The sequence below is a fragment of the Siniperca chuatsi genome, linkage group LG9, assembly GCF_020085105.1.
Source record: "Siniperca chuatsi isolate FFG_IHB_CAS linkage group LG9, ASM2008510v1, whole genome shotgun sequence".
Classification (NCBI taxonomy): domain Eukaryota; kingdom Metazoa; phylum Chordata; class Actinopteri; order Centrarchiformes; family Sinipercidae; genus Siniperca; species Siniperca chuatsi.
Window position 1 is genome coordinate 14,583,114 of NC_058050.1, and position 12,179 is coordinate 14,595,292.

Sequence of the window (12,179 nt, forward strand, 5' to 3'; positions counted from 1 at the left end):
CAGAGGAGGTCAGTAGAAGGAAGAGAAAAAAACTGTGAAGTGATGAGATGAAAGAGAGGAATGAGAGGAGAGAGACAAGGGGACAGAAAGCGAGTAGGGATGATTTTAGCTAGAGGGATGGAAAAAGGCTATCAAGGTTGCTAAACAAGGAGGACCAGGACAAGAGCAAGAACAGAGAGGAGAGGAGATCAGAGGAAAAGGGAAAGAGGGAAAAGAACAAAAAAAAGGCATTGAAGAGGCGGGTGAGAAAGATGGAGGAGAAAGGAGGAGTAGAGAGGGGGAAGAGTGCGACTCAGAGGGACAGAGAAAAGCTGTCAAGGTCGCTAAACAAGCAGCAGAGACGAGGACCTAAAGGGATTGGCTGCAGTGCTGAACAGCAGTGACCTGTTAGTCATGGTCACACACACACAAACACACAAATGAGGAAGTGAAGATAAAATAAAAATGAATTTACTGGCAAAAGAGAGATGATAAAGAAATAAAAAATGGCCGAACAGATGGAAACGGAAAGGAAGAGGAGCAAATAGAAAAAAACATGAAGGATTTTAAATGTGGGTTGACTCAACTTGAATTATGAGCCTAGTTTAAACAGTAGCATCCTAACCTCTTTAACTGTCTTTAACATTTTTCTGAAAAGATGCCACATAAATACATGAGGTAGTTTATGTATTTCCTTGAAATCAAGTCCATATCAACAGCAAATGACTAAAATTAAATCTAATGAGCTTATCTTTTTTCTCCTCCGAACTAAACCAATTTGGGTCAATTCAGTTTGCCTGAGAATCTTGTTGTTTTGCTTAAATGTGCCACCAAAATACTGAACACCACTGGGATACATAGACGAGACATGGACAGGCAGAATGATAACCTGTCTGTCAGTCTGTAAAGAGTTAAAAGAGGTAAACATGCAAAGCAGAGGTGGATGGTGTGTGTGCGTGTATGTGTGTGTGTGTGTGTCCTGTGTTTGTGTTCTATGATTGCCCTGGGGGGAGCAACATGGCATAAAGCAACAGTCACCTGTGTGTATGTGCCTTAGGGCATACAACGACAACAGCACAGCAACAAAACCAGCCATAGACTTTGGAATAATTTTACAAACACATCTCAGATCTCACACTCACACACACACACACACTCTCACACACTCACACACACACGCAGCCGCTTCTTCTAACTTAAAAAAACAACAAAATAGTGGTCCATTAAGAAGATATTAAAACTTAAAGATATTACGTGTATTTTCTCACTACTGTATTCTGTAAGGCAGAAAATATAAAAAGAAAAAGTAGGATTTAATATCATGCAGTGGGCTATGCATCTGCTGTTTTCCTGTACCTCTCTATTCTGTTGGCATTGTGGTGTTCCTACAGTGTTGTCTGTCTGGTACCTCTCAAAGGGGCCTCCTGACCTTCATTTTGCTTTGCTGTTTTGTTGGACTTGGTAATTTAGTCTTTCAAATACATTTTTAAAACACAGAGTGAAAAGATTTTTCAAAAATTTTATGATTAATTTAGTTAGACATAAATAAGTAAATAATAAATTGCAGAATATATTTGATGTAGACTTGTGTCCCATCTTGAATTAGCGCAGGCAGTCTACAAATGCTAAGCTACTACAAAAATGGAACGAAAACTAACATCTGGGGCAGAGATGCATTAAGGCAGAGAAGCTTTTTTGTGAATCTTGTGTGTTCTTCTAATTTTTGCCAGGTTTCCCAGTATGAAACAGGCAGATGGACATCTAAAACTGGACATTAACTTTGCTGTTTGGGGTTAACTGAATAATTCATTATTTTTGAGTCGAACCAGGCGTCACTGAGAAACACACAGAGGTGGATAAGTAAAAGAAAATATTGTATTGTGTGCGTTTCTTGGTGTTTGCGAGAGTGACAATATGAAGAAATAGTTTAGTGTAGTGGATCTGTGGCTGCAAAACTATTCAGTGGTAAACTTGTAGTAAAGGCCAGTAACCCCTGGCTGGGTGTGGTGATCCTGATGTGGGTGTTTTATGAACATTTTGCCTATTCTGTTCAGCAGCACATGTGATTGGCAGACAGATCTCTTTTCCGTTATCTGGAGAGACTCTGGACAGAATGCACAGACTGACCGTCACTATAATATTATCCTGTATATTATATGAGAGAAATATAATAAACTCACTGTTGAGTAGCGATAAAAGAACGTATATCATGATATAACAAATGAATACTAAGATCAGCAAAATCACAAGTTACTATATGAATATTTAAAAGTATTCTGAATTCACCAATAATTATCACCACCTCTGCAGTTCCCCTCTGCTCTACAGAGCACTTTAATGTCTTTCAACTCATTGTTTTGGTTTTATGGCCCATAACTAAGTGACTGCTCTCCCCTCGTTTCCAGTTGCAGCAGGCAGCTCTTTTCAGCAAAAAAGCTCAGATAAACCTGCAATACACTACCTGCTCGGCACCAAATGACAGACAGACACAGTTAGTGACATAGTGGTGAACATAGTGGAGCATTTAGCAGCTAAGAGCCAGATATTTCCCTCAGGAGTTGGTGGAGACCAAAACAGAGCTAAAAGGATGATAATGTTGCTCCATGTCTGCTAGATGTGTAAATAGGCAACTTTTTGCTGACATGGTCGCCATATTCACCAACTTCACAAGGTGTTATGTCTTCGCTACCCCCAAGTCGCCAAAGAAATCAATGAAAAATGTTGGGTGACATCGTAGACCATACATCCACGTTCTTCTAAAGTCTATGATCATAGTGCACTAAATATTATTTATCTTGGAAGCGCTGATGTGTCAAATGACCATTCATTGTTGTGTATTTACTGTTCTACATCGTTTTTTGGAAAGGGGATATTTAAACTTGGAATCCACTTCAGTATTCACAGTGACAATATTCAATTTAAACCATACATCCTGAAAACATGGTGATAATCACTACTTCCAGTCTCAGTTTATGGAAATATAGTCCTTGTTTGTTTTGAGCTCCATTTCGTAACAGCACCAGCAGCTCTGAACCAGAAAATGGGCCCATAGCCTTGGAAAATGTGTTTTATTCCAGGCACTGTACATCTAATTGATTTATTTACACTAAAAAAGCAGTTGCCAATTTCTGCTGAATGTTTCATGTTGTCTCTTCTGTAGTCTGCTCTTTAAGGACTTGGCAGCACTATCAGCTTTCTTATCATTGTCCCTGTTGGCAGTATAAATCAAATAGTTATGAAACAGGATTTGGCGCGCAGCTCAGGGATGACCAGAAATAACAGTCTGAGTCTGAGGATTTTTGTAGAAGTAAAAAATCAGTAATGCAAATGAAGTTATATGGATATATTTTAACATAATGGTTTCCCTCTAACTTCCCATCTTTTTCTGTCTCCATTTGTCCCTGACATGCAAAAACTCACACACAGACAAAGATTTCAGTGTGACTATCAGAAGTGTTATCTCTGCATTGCAGACTATTAAACATTGATGTGTTATTATTGTAAAAACAGCAATCTGGATCATCCAGGCTGAATGACCCAAAATAAAAACACTTTGGCTTGCGACAGCACGGATACTCTGATAAACAACAGTTTTGTCTGCAGCGAACAATTAGAGCAAACTTTGCTGGGACCCAAATTGGTGCAAGATAATCTTTTTTGGGATGTTATTGTTGTTTTTTTAGAACCTTTTTAGGAAACTGGTTTCCATTAGCACTACTAAGTACTGTGAGATGCTCACAAAAAGCTGGAAATAGGACCAAAACTTGTAGGACCAAAGAACTATCTGACTGGACTGCCTGTTTCCCCGTGTCGCTGTTTGATCATCAGTCAGTGATGTAATGCAATACATCACAGGATTTGTTTCATGATGAAATTAAGTTTCTCTTGGACCCACTTTTTGCCTTGTCTTCTTCAACTTCAGTTTGTGAACAGTTCCTACATTTCCCAGTCTACATTCTGGCACTCTCTGCAGAAATCACTTCATCATCTGCAAACCACATGTGAATTTAGAAATCACACAAGGATTAAGAATTGCAATAGAGATTATGAGGAGAGATGAGACATTAGATAAAATTAAAGTGCCACTCCACTGATTTTACACATGAAGATCAGTTAAATCATCATAAGGAGTACTACTCAGACTGTCAATAAAGGTTTATAATGTCCTCTGTGGGTCTGGAGGGATTTCTAAAGTTTAAAAAAATAACCCTAGTGATGTCATCAGGGTTATCTTGTAGACATTTTACAGAAAGCCTGAGCTACAAATTGGGGACATGGAGTTCAAAAGACATTTATCATTCAGAGAGGGTTTAATGACAAACGCTACTGAATTGCATTATGGGACATTTAGGATCCAGGATTTTTGGAGCTTGATGTGTAACTAAAAAGTCTAATCGGGGCTTTCAGATGCTGTTTAAAATTCTGACAAGCACTTTGTTTAAAGCATACCGACTCCATAAGGAAGTAGTGATTCCATTTCATGGGACCTTTAATCAGTCTCCCAACTTTATTGAAATGCAATACTAAATCGCTGGAGTATCCCTTTAGGTTTTCTTCCACAGGTGTCCCGGTGGCTCAGGGGGACCACTGAGTAAAGAAGAAACTCGACAGACAAATTCAAGTTAAAGAATATGTATGAATGTCTCTCCATAGTGGAATTAAGGAATTACTGGCTTCCAGGGTGACTAATAGACAGACAGAAAGGTTGGTTTAATTCAGATGAGACTTGTGCCCTCTCTCTCTGTCTCTCTTTTTCCCTCTCTTCCTCTCAATGTGAGTGTGTCAGCAGCTCAGTCAAGCAGGATAATTCAGTTCTCACTCTGCGGATAAGGACTTCTATCCAGCTTTAGTCTGTCACAACATTTGTTCCACATTTAAATTAGACTGCTGCAGTGGGATGATTGCATATAGATTTTCAGAGGAGGGGAGAGAAGGAAAGGGGAGAGAGGAAAGTAAAGGAGGGAGAGATGTGGCAAAAGAAAGGAAAAGAAAGGAGAGAAAACATACAGGAGGAGAGGAGAGAGGGGGGACAAAAGAGGAGAGATGGTAGAAAGGAAAAGGAGGGAAGAGAGAAGACACAAAGGAACAGTACTACTTTTCCTTGCCAGAAACATTCAGTACAATCAACTGTTGTTGTTTCACCATCAGTCTGGTCCCCACGACAACTGTCCTGGATTCTGATGCATGCATCTCACACTACAACACACATCTATTATAAATAGGCTGGAAATCAGACATAGCATGTGAAACTGCCTTAAACTATGCAAATGTACTCAGAAGTGCCACATGCAGCACACTACTACTTGACATCCCAACGATTGGCCACACTGGCTGCTGGATTTTAGTTTGCCAAGGTGGAGCTAATTTGAACTAATTTATATTCTGCTGGAAAGTTTAATGGGTAACAATTTATTTGAATGTGGCTTCATAAGACTAACATGACACCGTCATAACTATGACATGACACCTGTCATGAGCATGTCTTTATGAAGGGTTATGACTGTTGTCATTAAGTGTCATGCGGTCAGTTATGTCACTTTTAATGCAAAGTTGACATTGTTTGAGATGTCTTTGTTATGACAACTTGACATTAACTAAGACACAAATGTCTTTGTCATGACAACTTGACATTAACCAAGAAAACATAACCTGTCATAAACATGCCATAGCAGGCCTAATTATCAAACTTAAAGAAAGCTTTATGTGTTAACATTACATTATACCGTCATATGTGCTTGGTTTTGACGACTGTCATGAGACCATTATAATTGTGTCATGAATAATTCCCTTGACCTCAAGTAAAGTTGAACCATTTGGACTTATCATAAAGATGTCAGTAAGTTGCTGCTGTTGATGTTCGTCATTTTAACTGGCGAAAGCGGTGGGCACTGCCAGCTAAAAATGCTACACAAATGTTTTGTTCACTGCTCTTTGCTAATACAATAAGAAAGGAGTAGGAGAGACAAAAGAATCCTCCATGATACTGATATTTAGGAACGGCTCGAGACATCTCTAATGTTTTGTATATAAAATCTTAATCTGGAAGAAACTAGTAACTAAAGCTGTTAAATAAATGTACAGTAAATGTGGAGTAAAAAGTAACCTAAAATATTTCCTTCTGAGAGCATGAAATGGAAATACTCAAGTAAAGTAGGCCTACAAGTACCTCAAAATTGTATTTATTTGTATACTCCGTCACTGCGATCTAGTCTATAAAGAAAACAGTGAGGTCACAGTGACACTGACTAACTGCCAGACAAAAGCCTCAAAAAAACACAAAAAAGAGCCACAGACCTTGCAACACAACCCACATAAGTTTGCAGCCAATATCTCTTTCTACTGTCTATACGAGCTACCAAAAATATGGGGGAAAACTGCACTGCAAATGTTAACATCAGTCAGAGATGCTAAATGGTGTGGTCCTTATTCTTCTGTACCACTGCTGACAAAATTCTGCCTGTCCTTTGGCTTGTTAGCTACACTAACCAGTAAGTTTGTTTAGATTGTGTGTCAATGCCCCTGCCAGCTCAGTTGTCAATCAAAACGCACTGACCAGCCAACCAAAGCAGATGTTTGGAGGCTAAAGGACCTTATTTAACAGTAAATGTACTTTGACAATGATTGAAAGTAGGAATGACTTTTATGATTTCAGTAACATGCAATTCATAAGCCACACTGGCTACAGCACCCCTTTCAGGGTTTTAACTAACTAACCTGATTTATATAGCATAAGACTAATCAAAACAATGCAAGTTATTTAAATGATGGCTAGTTATCAAAGTGGCTGTTAAAGGAAACAAACTTGACAAACTCAGTCAGGTGGTGGGTGTTCATTTCCAACGCTGACTGGGCCCCAGATAACATTTTTATAAGGAACTAGCTAAAATCTGTCAATAAGCTTTTAGAGCATGTGACACAAACTCCACTACTGTTTAAATTTGGTTTACACTGGGTGGTAGGCACAGCAGGTGGAAATATTAATGTTAAGTCATAAAAGCTTTAGATAAATGTATTCTTGTATCAGGAAAAGCATAAAGTGGAAGCTTCCTGTTTTCACGTATTCTCACTAAATACATTATAAAGCCATTCACTGTGCTGTCCTGGGTATTAGTGAAAGAATGCATGTAGGTTTTTCCCTGTATGAGTGTGTGTGTGTGTGTGTCATATCCAGCAAGAGAACCTATCCCTGAGCGTGATCTCCGCATCTCTGTGTCTCTTTCTCCCACACTTCCTCTGTTTCTCCCCCCTCTCTCTCCCTCTCTAACCGATGGTGACAGTTGTTCTTTTTAAAGCAGAGTGGATAAGAATGCAGGCGGAGCGGCTGTTAATTATGGATAGTCTGTTTATCCTCGTAGGAGCACCCAGGGAGGAAAAACATCCATCCTAACTAACGCCTAAACCGTGCTAATATGACGGGAGCTCACATACTGATTCTGCTAGCTAACACCTCAAAGTAAAGGCCCTGCTAACATCAACATACACAACCCAAACATTCATCCAGAGTCCATGTACTGAAACCACTCAGTAACTTAGACATATAATTAAAATCCAACAACTATTGCATTAACATAGCCAACACTGTTGCTCCCATGGCCTATTTTTTTCCATTTTTCTAAACTTTCATATTGTAGTGTGTAGATTTCAGAAGAACCAGGACTGCAATTATTTTATTATCTGTTAATAAGTTGATTATTATGCCCATCAGTCCTAGGTGACATATTTAAATAACCGAGGATATAAACCCAAAGATATTCAATGGAACATCTGACATACTGTATAAGACATACTGTACATTCCCTTCAGAAGGCTGTGGGATAAAGTCAAAAGCTTAGAAAAAAAGCTAGTAAGTGAAACTTGAGTTTAGAATATTTTATCACAGATATGTGTTCCCAAGGTCAAGATTGAATCTCCAATCTTGACCTTGATTTAAACAGACAAAAACATTAAATTCTCAGATTTGAGGAGCTGAAACCAGCAAATGGTCAGCATTTTTGCTTGATTAATGATTTAACAATGGATCGATAATCAAAATTATTGTTAATTTTCTGTTCATCAGCTAATTGACTAATCAACTAATCATTTGAGCATTCTTGCCTATAATATACCTATAATTATGTATCATGATGTTAGTCTCTCTGCCTTTTCTTTCTTTATTTCTTTGTTATGGTCCTACAGGACCATGAAACCCTGTCACAACCAACCATCTACATTTAAAAAAGCATCACCATCAATCTGAGAACATATTTACTAAAACACTGACTGATGCAGATGGTTTTATTTGATGTAAACTTGAGCTGCATTGCTCCATATATACAGTACTTTTGTAGCAGTAGATACTGCAAATTAATTTAGTTTGATTACAAATCAATCTGTGTGTAAATTGCAGTTTTACAAGTGAAGAGACTTAATTCTCATTCTTCACACGAATATTTTCTGCAACTTTAATCAAATTCCATTATGCACCTCAGCAGCAGGGTTGGAGTTCAATAGTAATTTATTTAATCTGATTCCTTTTGGAACCCTCTTCCAATCGGTTTAGGTTCAGCTTTTAACATTTGTGAATAAAGTTATAGATAATAATAACTCAGCCAACAAAAGCAGAAAAAACACAGTTTTGAGTTGATAACCTTTAGATACAACTTGAACCATGAAATGAGCAGCCAAGTGCAGACCAGGTGACAATAGTCAAGTTTAATTTTGGCCTTTTGGCAAGTTATGGAATTAAATGTTAACTAGCAACAGCATATATTAATCGGCATTTATGTCACCTGACAGTCAAATGAGTGGCAGCTAAAATTGAGAGGCTTGTTACATGTTTAGTATATTACGCTTCGCTAACAAAAAAAAGCAGGTCAGTTGTATAAAAGCACTGGAGCTGGTGGCGATTCAGTGTCTTGCTCAGCAGGGCAAATGTTTACATGCTTGAATTTGTAGCCTTCAGATGAATGATGATTCTCACACACACATAAACAAGTAAAAAGAACTAAATCTACAGTAGTTAAGAGCAGGCAGACAACACAGGTCATCTATAATTCACTCAGCATACTCTCACCTTGTGCGTCTCTTTGACGTCTCTCTTTCACCTCTATACATATGAACGTTCACAGAAAACCTTGCTACAGTGTTGACTTGTTGTTTTGATTTTGATTAATGCTAAATATGGTTGCATGTTCCCCACAGCAGTGAAATCAGAACATGCTGGAAGGAGAAAATCTTTCACTTTTTAGCAAGAACTGTTTGGCTGCAAAAATGTTTTCACTAGTCTGAAACAGCAGCCAGCACGTTTTATAGGAAGCACTGCTGGCTAAAAGAGGTGTGTCAACCCTGACACACATAAGGGCATTAGGCCACACACACACACACACACACACACACACACACACACACACACACACACACACACACACACACACACACAGGTGTTTCCCATATTGCTTTTTGTTAAGGAGTCTCTGGCAGATTAAGCTCTTCCTCGGTTCTCACGATCATCTTGCAAGGGCACACACACACAAAAACACACACACACACAAGCACTATTTTTGGCTACATGAATATGCAGCTACACATGCACAAACAGAAGATGACTTGTTTCACAGAATAGGATACACTCGTGTGTCAATATAAGACCCAAGTTTTGTTGATAAGTGTTACCCAAAATTCCTTATTTATTGATATTTATTCATACTTCTGTTACTGCTGTGCAATATCCACCATCTCATAATCATCTTAATAAGCTACACTTAACTTGACAGTACATGCACTATTACTTATTACTTATATTATTACATTGTATTATACTGTACATACTTATCAACCTCCAAATCCACTTGGAACTTACACTTATTTAAGCTTTTATACTTACGTATATCCACTTTGTACTTAATTTATCTTACCTGTATTATAGCGTATTATATTTTGATTTGCTTAGAACTTCTATTCCTTCTATTCTCAAGTGTGCATTGACGTGATAGTGAGCAGCTGTAACGAAAGAGTTTCCCCTCTGGGATCAATAACGTATTTCTGATACTGATTCTGAAAGTAGATGTTGACGTATACAATACACTGCTATTGTGCATACAGTATATGTATAGTATTCTGCTAATTGCGTGACGTGATAGTCTTTTTTTACTGTTGTTTTGTTAAGATTAATCCTCTTAACTGTAACCATTCATTCTTTGTCAGTCCACATATGCTGCTGTCAGACATGAGCTATAAAACATACGAGCTGCCTTGCTGACTTGTTACAAGGGAACTTACAAATTATGATGTCTAAAGTCTAAGTTATTATATTTGGCAGACAGCAAATAAACCATAATCAACATCTTGTATTTTACAGCAAGGGAACTGTGATAGTAACCTTTAAAAGGGATACATCTGTGAGTTGCAAAAACACTGCAGCTATTTTTGAGTGCACTTGGTAATCTTTTATATTTCATTGATCTGTAATTCAAACTGTATACATGACATGCCTTGCTGAGTGAGAGCGATATTATTATTCAGAAGTAGTTGTAAGATTTTATTGGTAATTACAGTTTTTTCACATTATTTGCATTAAAATGCTCCCTGCTGGGAGAGTTTACTCAGGTAAGTTTCATTTTGGTGGATGCAAGTAACACAGTAAAAACATTCCACTTTCCTATGATGAAGATGAGGCATCCCAGGGGGCACAAACTGCAGAGAGCTACTGTATGGGTTGTGAATGCAGACAAATTAGCAGTTGCAGTCAGAGCCTGTGTCTGGTTGAGTTTATATAGCTGTCTTGCTGTATATGTAAACTTGACTCATGTGACTCAAATGATATTCAGCCACATTGGTCTGAATATCAGCCAGTGTAAACAAAGGTTTTCAACATGTGTTGCCAAACTGAAAAGTCTTGCTTGTGGTTTTTAGATGAATGTGTTTCTCTGAGAGTGCCTATCTCATCCTCAAAGCCCAAAACCAATCAGTCAGTCCTCTGATGACTGAGGCTTATTTAGCTCTTTCCTGATTGGTTCTGAAGGCAAGAAAAGAGCTAGGATTGCCCCAGTGGGAGGTTGGGAATTGGAGTTTTGAAGTTCTTTATGTGTTTCTCTTAATTTCCTCAAACTCTTTAATGTTTGTCTATATTTTATGTGTGTGTGTGCATGCTATGTGTGTGTGTGCATGCAAGTGTGTATGTAGTCGACTGAGTAAGACAGTGTAATCAAGAGTGTTTGTATCAAAGCTTGTGTGTGCATATAGAGAAGTTTTTAATTAGCTAATGCTGCAACATATTGTGGCAATATGTGGTAGACAGAAAACCAGATGTTTATTGTTTTTAATAGTCTAACGACAGTGATCTCTGCCAGTGCTGCATGGCGGAAAATGTTGCCCACTGTGTCTGCAGTCAGAGCCAGAGAAAGTACTTTTGCCATTGACTGTGAAGATGAAGACATGCTGATTGATGTTGTCTTCATAAAAGTGCTCCATAAAAGGGCCCTATTAGTCTTTAGTAACATTTTTTGTCAGCTGTGGGACACTACAAAAACACTGGCAAAAACGTTTTCCTCCTCAAGTCGAATTTCAGTCTTACCACTTACCACCCACTGCACACCATAACACTTTTTACATTATTTACCCAACATGATTAAATGTTTCACTCCATGTCTCCACCACTACATCCTGACTCAGGGGAGGTGAAGCCACAGAGCTTGAGAAATGAGTAAAAGCAAAAAGTAACTCACACGCAAAGTTTCTTCAATGTATTTCATTTTTGTTTAAACTGGTAAACGTGCAGCACAGTGAGGGTATCATGCTGTATATAAAGTTTAAAATCTCAACAGCCATTGAGGTAACACAGAAGTGAATGTCATTAATCAGCAACACCTACCCTCACTGATATTTAATGGTTATTTAAATACTGATATACCTTAAACAATAAATGTGTAAGCAAGCTAGCGTATTGGTCTTTGTGTGTCTGAGACCCTTTTTCTCTTTCAGTGATGTACTAGACATTTTGGATGCATTCATCCGCATTTAGGTGCGTGCAACCCAAGCACACAAGCAGCAGGTTTGACAGACTAACAATACAGTTCCTTCCTTAAGGGGGAAATAATTCAAATTGTGCATCTGCATCTGCAAGTAAGGCAAAAGAATTTCTGTTAGGAATAAGGATATGAAATTAAGTATTAAAACTGAACAGCCACACAATTCTACTTTTAACTGTGTCAGTGATTTCGTTG

The 12,179-nt window shown here is 38.2% G+C and overlaps 2 long non-coding RNA genes across 2 annotated transcripts in view; one reads left to right on the forward strand and one right to left on the reverse strand.

Moving 5' to 3' along the window:
• The window catches only part of LOC122881306, a 105,399-nt gene that overhangs the window by 18,705 nt on the left and 74,515 nt on the right, over positions 1 to 12,179 (reverse strand). The gene's annotated exons all lie outside the window — the stretch shown is intronic.
• LOC122881307 overlaps positions 1 to 12,179 on the forward strand; it is a 31,328-nt gene that overhangs the window by 17,173 nt on the left and 1,976 nt on the right. The window lies entirely within an intron of this gene.